The sequence below is a fragment of the Zootoca vivipara genome, chromosome 12 (genome assembly GCF_965207765.1).
Source record: "Zootoca vivipara chromosome 12, rZooViv2.hap1.1, whole genome shotgun sequence".
In the NCBI taxonomy this organism is placed as follows: domain Eukaryota; kingdom Metazoa; phylum Chordata; class Lepidosauria; order Squamata; family Lacertidae; genus Zootoca; species Zootoca vivipara.
The window spans coordinates 52,966,740-52,980,240 of NC_142595.1; the positions used below are offsets into that span (position 1 = coordinate 52,966,740).

The following is a 13,501-nucleotide window of genomic DNA, read 5'->3' on the forward strand; positions in this document are numbered from 1 at the left end:
GGATCATGCCCATGGCCCACCTAGTCCAGCATCCTGTTCTCACAGGGCCCAACCAGCAGGATTCAAGCACAAGAGCAACTCTCCCCTCCTGTGGTTTCAGGCGACTGGTCTTCAGAAGCACTGATGCATCAGACGGCGGAGGCTGAGCAGAGCCATCATGGCTGGTAGACTTCCATGGCCCTCTCCTCTCTTCGTTCAAGGCTGCTGAGTGCTGGAGTAGTTCAGACAGACAGAAGAAACTCCTTCTTCGCACAGCGCAAAGTTATGCTATGGAACTCCCTCCCACTGGAGGCAGGGGTGGCCAACCACCTGGATGGCTTTAAAAGAGGGTGGAACAAATCCATGGAGGGGGAGAGGGCCATCAATGGCTACCAGGGGGGGGAGGGGAGAGAGAGAGACACAGAGAGAGAGAGAGAGAGAGAGACAGAGAGAGAGAGACAGAGACAGAGAGAGACAGAGACAGAGAGAGAGAGACAACAATGCTTCTGAATTCCAGTGGCAGGAAATCACAGGAGGGGAGAATTGCTCTTGTGCTCCGCAACTGCTTGAGAGTTTCCCATCCTGCGAGAACAGGATGCTGGACTAGAGGAGCCACCGGCTTGACCCAGCAAGCTCATCTTGCGCTCTTTAGAGTCCACCACCCACCAGCTCAAGAACCAAGCCGTGCTATTTTTCCACCCGACACCCACATCCACGTCGCACACCCAGTCCAAGGTACAAACATCCTCCTGGAGGCTTGCCGGACCGAGTCTCCCAATTGAGGGAAGAGGCGCCCCAGTTAAAGGCGCTGCTTTTATTTCACTGCGTGCCAAGATTTCCTGTGGCACAGAAGGCTAGGAGACGAGGCCACGAATCTGCAAATCTACCTCTACCCTGCCCCAGTTTCCAACCAAGGAGGACCAGGAAACTGGGTTGCTGGGAGGTGCAGAAGGCAGCCCCCTTTTCAAGAAACGAAAAGCTTTCCGGAAAAAAAGAAGAAGCAATGAGTTCCACAAGTTAACTTGGCACTGTGTGAAGCCCAAGTATTCCCCCCCCCAGGCCAGGCATGTCTCCCCTTTCTTCACAGAGGTTCTAAGTGGGTCCTGGCTTTCAGCCCACCCCCCCTTCCCAGCATTCCTTGCTCCAAGGACTCCCTCTCACATTGGGGAACGAGCCAGTCGCCTTCCGTTTCTCTTGGGGGTGGGTGGGCCTCTAACCCCCACCTCCCTTCTTCCCCAGCCTGCCAAATCCAGCGCGTGTCTCCTGGTTGTGGGCCCCTGCCCCCCGCAGGACAAAGAGACCCTTTTCTGAGCCGGCTCTCAGCCTCCCTCCTGCCCTCCCAGCAAAGTCCGTCACAAGGCTTGACTTGGGAAGGAAGCCAGAAGCAGCAAATCTCTCAGGCCACCTGCCATCAACGCCAACTCTCCCCCCCCCCAGGAACTCAGGACTCCGGGGTCTCTTGGTTGTGGAAGGCGGGGGGGGGGAGGTGCCACCCAGTCAGGGGGCACAATCTGCATAGGAAAAGGGAAGTGAGTGGTTTGTGTGGGGCACACCTGTTGGAAGTGTGTGGGGAGCAGAGGCAGGACAAGGCGTTTGCTCCTTTTGGGGGTCAGAGGAGGGGGTGTGTGGGATGCGAGACAATGGGGGGGAAGGCACCACAATGCTTCTTGGCACTTGGGAGGGAGTTTTGGGGGGGCGGCTGTGAGTCAGGCGGCGGGGAGAGGCAGAAAGGGAGAAAATGGACGAGCAGAAACAGCCGCCCACTGGCACAGCTCTCTCCACAGGCCCTGCCCACGCCATGCGCCAGGAGGAGGAGGAGGAGGAAGCTCCCTGCGGCATCAGCAGCCGCCCTCACCTGGAAACCAGAACTAAGCCTGCTTGTGACACAGAGGAAAATCAATCAAAAAAGCCCCAACATGCAGGTGACACAGCAACTGCTCATGAAAAGCAGCACAGCAGCACCCACCCCCCCCAAAAACAGTGACCCAAGGGAGGGGCTGTCTGAAACTGGTAGTGACCAACACCCCCACCCACCCACCCACCCACCGCAACCCTTCAGCTCCTGCGAAATGGGCACATTTTCCCCGGCAGATCTCCAGCCGTGCACAACCTCCAGGGTGAGGGTCAGGCAGCACCTCTGAGCCCCAGAGCAAGAGTGGGGCATGGGGCGGGGCGGGGGGAGACCATAGCCGTTGCGCCCAGGACACCCACTCGTGGGCTTCCCATTGGGGCATCTGCAAGGAACAGGATGCTGGACTGGGTGGACCCCCCTCCCTCCACACTTTGGTCTGATCCAGCTGCTGAACTCCTATTTATTTATTGTTGACTTGTTGCATTTATACGCCACCTTTCTCTCCATGGAGCTCAAGACAGCTTACAAGGTTCTCTGCCCTCCTCAAGGAATCCCAGCAACAACCCTGTGAGGTAGGCTAGACCAAGAGGGGCAGTGACTGGCTCACAAGGTCACAACCAGGGAGTGCCATGGCAGCTCTAGTGGGGATTTGAACCCTGGTCTTAAGCCTGATGTTGCTCCCTCCCGATTTGGCCAAGAGGCACATTTTAGGGTGGTCTTCCTCTGCGGCAGCTCAGGGTCTCCTGTTCCCCTGCCAATGCCCAGCTCCTCCCTCTCTTCTACTCTCCCCCCACTGCACACTGCCAGGGTCTCCCTCGCCCTGCTTCCTGGTGTTAACTGCAGGGGGGTGAGCGGGGGGCGGGGTGGGAGAAGCGCTGCCCCAGTGCTCTGCTCAGAGATTTCCCCGTCTGCCTTTTAATTACAAATCACCTGCTGGTTGCCGGCTTGTAATCAGGTTAGGCAAAGACCCCTAAGCCGATTTGTGGGGATGGCGAAGGAGCCAGCTCCTGCTGACAAGCTGCAGGTCTGAGCCAGGGGGTGGCTTCTCTCCGCTCTTGGTGTGGCAAGGCACACATGCACGCACACACACCCCTCCCAGAGGTGCTGGGCGAAGTTGGCTCTGGTGGGGAGAAGGGGTGCCGCCCCCCCCTCAAGGGGGTTATAACATCCACAGCGCAGGATGAGCAGTGACTGTCAGAGGATGGAAAGCAGCAGGGAGGCTGGAGGGGAAGAGGGTGGCATTTAGGTCTCTCATCTCCATGTGTAAACATCCCAGAAGCCCACCTAGCACTGAGAACGTAAGGCAAGCTGACTGGATCAGGCCATAGGCTCATCTTGGCCAGCATCCTCTGTTCTTACAGTGGCCAACCTGAGGCCTCGACTGGGAATCCCACAAGAAGGATGGCAGCACAAGAGCCACTCTCCCTCCTTCTCGTGGTTTCCAGCAACTGGAACACTGAAGCATCAACTGCACGGCCTTCATCAGGGCCAGGGGGGGCCATCGAAAGCCCTCTGCTCCTCCATGGTTTTGTTCTCTTTTAAAGCCATGAAGGTTGGCAGCCATCGCTGCCTCCTGCGGCAGCAAGTTCCACAGTTAAACTACATGAAGAGGTATTCCTTTTCCTATGCCACCAGCGCTGCCCATGTTCTGCATCCACCTCAGAGAGGATCACGAGAAGCTTCCTCTACAGAACTGGACAGGCGGGCAGCTCACCTTAAGGCCTACCTGGTGCCTTCCAGGTGCTCTGCACCACAAGTCCCATCAGCCGCCACCCAGCAGGGCTGGCAAAGGCTGCTTTAAGATAAGCTGTCCAGCCCTGGCAACCCCAGAGATAATCACAGGGCTGCAGAGCTGGAAGGGACCTCCGGGGGCTGTCTAGGCCACCCCTCTGCAATGCAGGAATGAAGAATACCTGGCAGGTGGCCACCCGACCCCTGCTCAAAAACCTACAAGGAAGGAGAGCCCCCCCCTAAGGGAGCCACAGCTTCATACCCAGCCTGGCTTGGACCCAGCAGCCTCAGGCCAGGCCAGCATCCTCTTTAACATCCGCACCAAGTGACGGGGCCTGTTCCCCGTGCTCAGACACATTGGAGGGAAGCTGCAGGCTGAGCAAGAGACTGCGCCAAGAGCCCCCCCCCACCGAAGAGGCAGAGAGGCGGCTCCCACCCAGCTGCCTCCTCAGTCTCCATGGCAGCCTTCCTGAATTAGATGCAGCTTTGCCTGCTTCCCTGCCTGCCTCCAGCTCAGCCTGTTCCGATGGATCGCAGGGAGGAGGAGGAGTGGCCCCCAGGCAGCCCCTCTTGGACCTACCACCACCAGACAGACCCTTGGTCTTGGTCCATCTCGGACAGTGCTGCCTACACTGACTGGCAACAGTGGCTGTCCTGGGTCTCAGGCAGAGGGGAGTCTCTCCCAGCCCTACCTGCAGATGCCGTCAGGGATTGAACCTGCGACCACCTGCATTCAAAGCAGGTGCTCTGCCATTGAGCTACAGCCCCTCCTGTTCTGCCAGGGCACAAGCTCATGTCCAACCCCAACCCCACCCCGAAAGGGGTGTCATTTGCTGCGTTAACCGACAGAAGCCCTGGCAGGTGCGGCCCCTGGCCCTCAGTTCCAGGCTCTAGGCGCAAGGAGAGCACCTAGGTCGCATCGCGAGCCCCACACCACACTTTGGACAAACGGCACGCTTCCCACGGGTGCCATTATTTCACAGAGTGTCACCTTCTGGGTTCCTGCAAGCGTGAATGTGGGTCCATCCCCCGAGATTAGGCAACGAGAAAAGGGAGAAGAGGAATAAGAAGGCGGGGGGGGGGGAGAGCAGTGCATGCAGGAGAGAAATTGGAGCAGCCTGGCCTACGATCAACAGCTTTGCCAACAAGACGCCAACCCACCCTCCTTCTCCTGTGCCACATCCAATCCAGCTCCACACAGGGGTAGGGTGGGGATTTCTCCCAGAAGCCTCTGCAATTCTCCAGCCCTCCACCCCATTTCCTGCCAGCAGACAGGAAAGTCCTAGGTTCCCTGGCACCTAACAGACATTTGACTATAGGAACATAAGGAGAGAGCCTGCAGGCCCAGGCCAAAAAGGGCCTGTCTAGTCCAGCATCCTGTTCTCACAGTGGCCATCCATGGGATCATAGAATTGTAGCGAGGGAAGCAATCCCAAGGATCCTCTAGTCTAACCCCTTGCAATCCTGCCTTGGGTGGGCTCAAACCACCAACCTTCTGGTTAACAGCCAGAGACACTGACCCATTGCGCCACAATGTGGGGCACCCACAGATGGAAATGAACACAAGAACACTCTCCCCTCCTGTGGCTTCCAGCAACTGGCATTATGAGTATTTTGCCACTGCCTGGCACTGGACTAGACTGGCAACTGAAAATCTAACCCTGACATTGGGCTTGGGAGGGGGAGGAGAAAAGGCATTTGTGGGAAGAGCCATACGGTAGCTCAGTGATACAGCATGAGACTCTGAAGTTTAGGCGGCAAGTTCGAGCCCCACAATGGGCAAAAGATTCCTGCATTGCAGGGGGTTGGAATAGATGACCCTCAGGGTCACTACCCACTCTATGATTCTAAAAACAGATTAAAACCTGCATGAGCTTTCTAAACATCTTCTTTGCGTGCAGGATGTCCCAGGACCAATACCCAGAGGCATGGCCAGGCAGGCCTGGAAAAGATTCTCTGCCTGAAACTCTGGCCAGCCGCTGTTGCCAGTCAGTGTAGGCAATGCTGAGCTGGATGGAGAAAGGGTCTGACTCGGTTTTAAGGCCGCTTCCTGTGTTCCTCTCTGGACCAGGAACTTGGGAGGACACAACCCCTGCAGTCTGGTCATGCCACTCCCCACGACACTCCCACCAACGGATTCTGCAGCCCACTAGCCGGAAACTCCCTTAGCTTCAGACAGTACAGAAAACGAAGGGCTCCAACCATCTCTCCCCCCCCCCTTCTGAGGTGCATCCCCACCCCCACCCACCGGCACAAGGAGTTGAGGATTTTAAAGCCAAGGTTGGATGGCCACCTGTCAGGGATGCTTTAGCTGAGGTTCCTGCATTGCAGGGGGTTGGACTGGGTGACCCTAGGATTCTATTATTCTTTCCTAAAGCATAGCTGTTGGCTGGATGCAGGCAAAAGGCAACTTGTTCCCAGTTTCATATGGTCCAGAGGAACACACGGCAGGAGGCCTCCCTACAGGGCTGTTGGCTCAGTGCCCGAGTCACAGACTTTGCCCTCCCCTCCTCCTCCCCTGTGGGCCTCTAGGAAGGACTTTGCCTCCTGCTTGGCACTGGCGGCAGGACGTTCCTCCTGGCCTTTCCGGGCATCCCCTCTGCAAAGAGAAAGCCCTTTGGAGAAAGCCCTTGAAGGAAGCGAGCTCCGTTGCTGCAGCAGCACTCTCTTCCCTCACCACCACCAAGCCAGGGCGTGACATTTCCACAGCGGTCTCCGCGGCAGGAGGTAGCCAGGCGCCAGGCCCCTCCCCAGACAGGCACTTGCACTCCCTATTAATTCATTGCACAGACATCCCCGGGGGACACTTGAAGGCGAACTGCAGTGGCGGAGCTCGTGACCCTGGAGGGAAGAGGGGGCTGGATAGTTACACCACCACCTCCAATTCCCCCACAGGATGTACCACCTCAGCTTCCAGGACACAGAAAAAGCACAGCCACTGGTCTAAAAAGAAAACACCCACCAAGCACAAGGGGGACATATGATTCCTTTGAGGATGCGCTGAACCCAGCTTGTCCTTGCCTCCAAGAGAGGGTGGCAAGGACACCTCTGAGACCTGTGAGTGTTTATCCATGCGCACAGCAACACCTAAGGCAGGCACCCCCAAACTCGTCCCCTCCAGATGTTTTGGGACTACAACTCCCATCATCCTTAGCTAACAACACCAGTGGTCAGGGATGATGGGGATTGTAGTCCCCAAACATCTGGCGGGCTGAGTTTGAGGGTGCCTGACCTAAGGTGTCAGGTGCTGAGCTTGGGCCCACTGTGGCCTGGACGCGGCAGCCACAGCCCAGGATTCTTAGAGTCCCACGCTGGGTGAAGAGTCCTGCATTGCAGAGGGTTGGACTAGATGACACTCAAGGTCCCTTCCAACCCCACAAGTCTGTGATCTGGTGTGCGATTCACAGCCAGAGGACAATGCCAAACTCTGCCAACGCACCGATTCACGCCATCCAATTCCTGCACAGCCCCTTTGCCCTCCAAAGTTTCGCCAGACAGTGCATGGATAAACTCAGGAGGGGAGCAGAGAAGGGTGGGGGGCAACCCTGGCTGGGCACCTGGACCAGCAGGAGGAGGAATCACCCCTTCCCAGTGACTTTGCGGGACTTTTCAGACCTGAGGCAGCCCAAACTCTCCTCCCGGTCAAGGTGCCTCCTAGGCAGAGTGACAAGCTGGGAGGAAGCCCTAAGGTGCAGACGAGAGCAGCAGGAAGAGCTTCCCTTTTCTTAGAATCAAAGAACTGCAGAGCTGGAAGTGACCCAAAGGGGCATCTAGACCAACCCCTTTCAGCAAAGACAGCTGTGAGGAGAGAACCTCAAATAAACCTAGCCCAGCATCCTGTTCCCACAGTGGCCGGCCAGGTGCCCCAATGGGAAGCCTTATCACTCATGAATTTGTCTCAGTTTGAGATGGAGGTGGGTGGGATTAAAATATCTGCAGTACCGGTATTTACATGCCCATCATGAGAGCCGGCATGGCATAGAGGTAGAGGGTCGGGAGAGAACCTAGGAGAGAACAGCCTGGATCAAATCCCCCCCCCCACTCAGCCATGAAGCTCGCCGGGTGCGACCTTCTGGGCCAGTCACTGCTTCCTCTTAGCCTAGCCTACCTGACAGGGTTGTTGTGGGGATTAAATGAGGAAGGGGAAGGACCATATTTTTCCTGGGAGAAAAAGGTGAAATATAAATGAAATAAATAAATATGTAAAATGGACCTACAAGCATTATCAGACTGAGTCAGCAAGAATCTCCAGGATCAGCATTTTTACAGTGAGGCGGAAGACTCACCCCCAACCTCATTTTCTTCACCTCTGAGAAGGCTTTTATTGGGGGGGGGGTAGGACTAGGCCGGTGTGTGTTTTGGGGTGGGTATTTTTCTTCTTTTCATCTGGAAGGCATCATTGAAGGCATTAGGATGGCAAAGGAGTCCACTGGGGAGTCTTCTCTTAAATCTTTTTTCTTCCCCTTTTCCGGGATGGGGGTGAAGAGAAGCGGTACGGGCTCCCTCGCTTGTAGCCCAGCCAGCCTGCTTGCAAAATGCTTATTCAACCAGAGCCACTGGGAGAGGAAAAGCAGGTTGGGGCAGGTCCGCCTTGAGCAAAGAGAGCAGCCCCACCCTGGAGAGAAAGAAGGAAGGAAGGAGCAGGGCCACTTCATCTCATGCAAGAGGAGGAGGGCTGAGAGACAGCAGAGCGGGCTGCTCAGAATTCGCCCTCCAGCCCCACGTGGAAGGGGGACCAAGGAGCCCAACCCCTTCTTAGAGCAAAAGAAGAGCCTGCTGGAACAGGCCAAAGGGGGCCTGTGGGGAACCCCCAAGCAGGATTCAAACACAAGAGATCTCATCGCTCCTGTGGTTTCCAGCAACTGGCTTTCAGAAACAGCTGTGGAAGCAGAGCAGAGCCTCACTCATGGCTTACAGTCATCCATAAATAGCCCTTGTCTTTTCATGAATTTGCTCAGTCTTTTCAAGCCATAAAGGTTCTTGGCCACCCCTGGCTCCTGTGGGAGGGAGTTCCACAGCTTAACACTGCACTGCATGAAGGACCTCACTGTCAGGGTGCCTAGACACCATGTCAGGTTCAGCTTGCACCTGTTGGGTTTGGGGGGGGGGAGCTCAAGGTTTGCATTTCAGGAAGCAATGCAGCCAAACTGCACACACTGCAGGGACACTGGAGGAGAGAGAGGACAGAGGGACGGGCTGAAATGTCTTCCCGATTTTGGCAGCCAACCCAAGACTTCTCTGTTGAGCCTTCCAGAAGTTCAGGGGGGCTTGCTGCTCCTCTCTAACATGGTGGCCTCACTGGTGGACAGAATCATAGAAATGTAGAGTTGGAAAGGACCCCTGAGGGTAATCTACCGGTAGCCCAACCCCCTGCAACGCAGGGATCACAGCTACGGAACCCCTGACAGGCGACCACCCAACCTCTGTTTAAAAGCCCCCCAGTGAAGGAGAGCCCCCTACCACCAGAGGGAGTCTGCTCTGTGGTCAAAGGGAAGTTCTTCCTAATGTTTACTGTACTCAGAATCTCCTTCCTTGTCGTTTGAATCCATCAACCTCCAGAGCCACCCTGCATTCCCCCAAACACACCAGAGGCGCTCTGCGTCACCACGGGGGCTTGCTCTTTCTCTCTCTATCCCCCACCCAACACACAAAATGCGATTGCTGAGAAAATGCAGAAGAGGACCTGAGAGGACACCACCCACCCAAATGCTGCCTCCACCCCCTTTGGGGGGGGGTGGCGTTCGCCCATGGAAGGGCCTCTCTCCCAAATCCTGCAAGTTTGGGAAAAAGCGGGGTGCATCTCAAGCGGCAGGTGAAGAGCCACTCTGGGTGAGGGAGACACTCCTTCCTTCCCCTCTCCCTCTCTCTCACCCCCCCCCAAAAGCGACTGTGGATTCTCCTGCCTTTCCACCCTCCCTGCAGGAGCACTCACATGAGACAGAACCAGGAGCTGGAGACAGATTTGCTGGGGGGGGGGGGGGAACAGAGCTGAAACTGGAGCTCTGGTTCCCCTGCCTGCCTGCCTGCCAAGACGGTCTTGGGGTGCCTGTTCTTTGCAACTCGAGAGGAAGGCGACTATTGCGGGGCCAGTGACAATCTGCCTTGCTCCGAGTGTGTGCTGCCTGGTTCAAGGACAGCGAGAAAGAGAGGGGGGGATATATAAAAGCATGAAAGGGAGGATTGTAATTCAATCAAGGCTAACATGCTGCAGTCAACAAGTTCTCCCTAGCAACAAGAAAGCATGGCGGCGGCATCAAGGCAGCCCTGCACAGAGATCCCTTTTCAAGCGCGGAGGCCACGCAAAGGGAACACACAAACACACACACACACACACACACACACACACACACACACACGGTCTGCCACAGGCTTGTGCATCTCAGATAAGAGCCAGGAACCAGCACAGTGGGGCAAAGGGGAGAGAGGCAACCGAGAGAGAAAGGTTTTTTAAAAATATTAGATCCTTCAGAGAAATCCAGAGCCGGAGGGGGGAAAGGGCCAGGCAGGAGCCAAACACCTTCCCCAAGGCGGGCACACGAGCACACCCCTGCAGAGGCATTGCAGGGGGCTGGGCTGGATGACCCTCTGGCCCCTTCCAACGCTGCAGTTCTGTGATGCAAAGACCCCTGCCTCACCCCGAGGCACAGCCAGAGAGCAGGTGTGCTGCAAGGGAGGCTGCCAAGTGATGATGGGCTGGGTGTCAGGAGAGCAAAAGAGAAGGCAGGGGGCCTGGTGGGTCCTCAGAGGGGGACGACGACCCGAGGCCAAGAGGGGCAGGTTGGCTTCCACACACTCATTGCGGGAGCCCAGGCACAAAAGAGCAAACTGCCTTCCGCTGGGCTGGGCTGCTTGGCCTCCTTCTCAGGAAGCAGGCCTCTTCAAGCGCCAACTCCAAAGCAAGGTCTTTGCTGTTTCTCCTAGATGCACACAAAAGCTACCACAAGAGTGAGGTGCCGGCTTAAGGGACCAAGCCTCCTAGGCAGGCAGAAGCCCCCAGCCCACTTGGAGGCTGGTCCCCTCCTCGTCCTTGACACTGCCGAAAGAGGAAATTTAATTTCTGCTGTAGTAGAAGGGCCTCTGGCCGAATGGGTTTTCTGCTGATGGGTCGATTCTGCAAGGCTGTCACCCGCCAAAGCTCCAGTCTCACATGTCACCTGTTTCAAAGACGTTCTTCCTCACTCCCACCCAGCAATTCCTGCTCAGACAAGGGCACCGTGGCCCCTCGAGCTGGATCACCAAATCTCTGCCACAGCAGATCCCCCCCCCCCACAGGAGTGTGGTGCTGAACACCTCTGCCCCTGCACCTCCAGGGGAGAGGGTGAAGGCCTGCGCTCCCCCCTGCCAGCCTCCCTCCCCACAACAAAAGCAGGTGCCATGGCCAGGCTCTGTTCCTGCCCACTCCCTCCAAGCGAGAGGCCTTCCCCTCCCTTGTGAAAACCAACCTGCCTAACTGGCCTTCTCCTCGCCCCGGGAGCTGCGATGGCACCTCCTCTGGCTCCTGCCCAGCTGCCGGCCACACCTCAGGGCAGAAGGGCTCCTTGACCCACTTTCACTGCAGGGAGCGCTAAGGTGCATTCAATGGTATCTTCTGGGACATAAATTAAACCCAAAAGTGCAGGAAACCACCTTCAGCTAGGACAGAACCCGGCCCTCCAGTTATTAAATGGGGGACTTTCAAGGAAGCGGAACAAGGCTCTAGACCTCACTGTGGCAGACAAAAACTGGAAAAGCTGGCAGGCGGTTTTTGCTGAGAGTGCCTGAGAGAGCAAAGATGCTATGTGTGAGGTCTCCAGAGGTGAGCGGGAATTTATGGCTGGCGACTGCCATTGGGCTTCGCTTGACTGAGGTGGGGGGGGGGGGCTGCCATGCTTAACCAGCAGCAGTTGCCCTCCATCCAGAATAGTGGTAATTGCAGGCTGGCTCCTACTCATTGCAGTATCCGCCTGAGAATCACCCCTCACCAGAACAGAGTGTGGGGTTTTCTGGGGGGGGAGTGGGGTGCTCTACGGTGCTCATCAAATGCTGCTAGCTCCTTGAGAGAAGGGTCCCAGTTGCAAAAGCTACCCTGCCTGACACACATGCCTTATACCACAAAAAATGCACTCCGCTATCACAAAAACTGCCACGTCCAGCTACTCACTCCGCTGCTCAGCAATGTCAGTCCTAAAATTCTATACCCTGCAGAGGGAAACCAGGTGGAACCTTGTTCCTCCACGGTGTGTGGAATCCCTGAACACTTGCAGACAGGCTGCCTAACCCAGGCACCCCAAACTTCGGCCCTCCAGATGTTTTGGACTACAATTTCCATCATCCCTGACCACTGGTCCTGTTAGCTAGGGATCATGGGAGTTGTAGGCCAAAACATCTGGAGGGCCGCAGTTTGGGGATGCCTGGCCTAACCCTTCCCCAACCATTTCTTCTTCTGAAAGAGAATTACTTAGTTTCTCAACAACAACAAAAGCCTTCCTGTTTTGCAATGAGAGCAGGCTATGCTGGACAATTGATCATTTTGCACCTCGAAAGAGGGAGTCTAAAAGGCTGGGTGGACTAGAAACTTCAAAAGCAAAGAGAAACGTGTCCCTTTTAAGGAGCCTTAATTCTCTTGGATCAGGTTTTTGTTTAATTCCAAGTTCCAGGCTGTCTGTTGAGATTTTGTAGATGAGAGGCCCTTAGCCTGACAGGAGGGTGGGCCAAATGAGGAGCAGTAAGCTTAAATAGCTTTGAATTTTCTGCCTCTTGGTTTCCAGCTCAATAGCTGATTGTTGTCCTGTTGGCCCAGAGGTTCATAAGCCACACAGAGCAGATGGAGATATTGTTATTGTGCCAACTTAGGTTGGTACAGGAGTGTGCAAGCTTTTGAGTTTCACAGATCTCTTCAAACGGGGGAAAAACTGATTCTTTTCTGTACGGTGAGAACTTGTGAAACTGGGAAGTTCGCACATTCTGACAGGAAGTTACTACGATAAGCTATTTCTCGATCCTCGTTTCAAGAAAACCACTCCTCTCCTTTCCTTCGTCCACATATCCTTCTGGGATGGATCCTGGCAAGATTCTGACAAGACAGACTCCTGAAAGATTCAGGAGAGATAAAACAAAGTCCTTCTTCAAGCAGCGCATAGTTAAACTGTGGAACTCCCTCCTGCAGGAGGAAGGGATGGCCGGCAACTTGGATGGCTTTAAAAGAGGACTGGGCAAATTCATGGAGGAAGAGAGAGCCGCTGATGGGTATTAGCCATGCCAGCTGTGCTCTGCCACCACAGCCAGAGACAGAGTGCGCCTCTCTGAATATCAGTTGCTGGGAATCGCAAGTGGGGAGGGCGCTGCTGTTGTGCTGAGATTTTGCTCGTGGGCTTCCCATGGCCACAGTGAGAACAGGATGTTGGATTAGACGGTGCTCGATCCAGCAGAGATGTTCTTATGTTTCCACAGTGGGAAAACATGGCATCAGCTGAAGCGAGGGAGGGCCGTGCTCCCCATCCATCAGGACACGGCTTGTGCAACCTCCCTGAGGTGATGATTCCAGATACTGAGAGGCTCCCTCCCTGAATGAAAGGGAAAGACAGGCTGCATTCCAAAGGGCTCCCTCGGCTCCCGATTCTGCTGACAGTGCACAGATGAAAGCAGCCCATCCTGCTACTGCACGGCCCTTCCGAAGAAGTGACGCGTGCGTGTGAGCCTGTGAGGAAAACAACTTGGGGAGGAGGCAACAGGTGGAAAACTCCACCTCGTAAACCCCACAGTGGCAAATCCAGCCCTGCACATCACCAGCCGTGACTCACCAAGTTCCCTTTTAGCTGCAAGAAACAGGAGCCGCAAGCACACTCTCACACACAAACAAAAAAGCCCACTGCTACAGTCAGCAAGAGGGCAAACAGGCCTCAGGCCGGCACCCCTCCCATGTGCTATCTGCAAGGGGGGGGGCGTTTTAGGCAAAACCAT

The 13,501-nt window shown here is 55.7% G+C and overlaps 1 protein-coding gene and 1 non-coding gene across 7 annotated transcripts in view; both read right to left on the minus strand.

The window, feature by feature from the left end:
* The window catches only part of MINK1 (misshapen like kinase 1), a 54,314-nt gene that overhangs the window by 38,988 nt on the left and 1,825 nt on the right, over positions 1–13,501 (minus strand). The window lies entirely within an intron of this gene.
* Positions 4,259–4,330, minus strand: TRNAS-UGA (transfer RNA serine (anticodon UGA)). The gene has a single exon. It is a non-coding gene; the product is annotated as a tRNA-Ser (tRNA).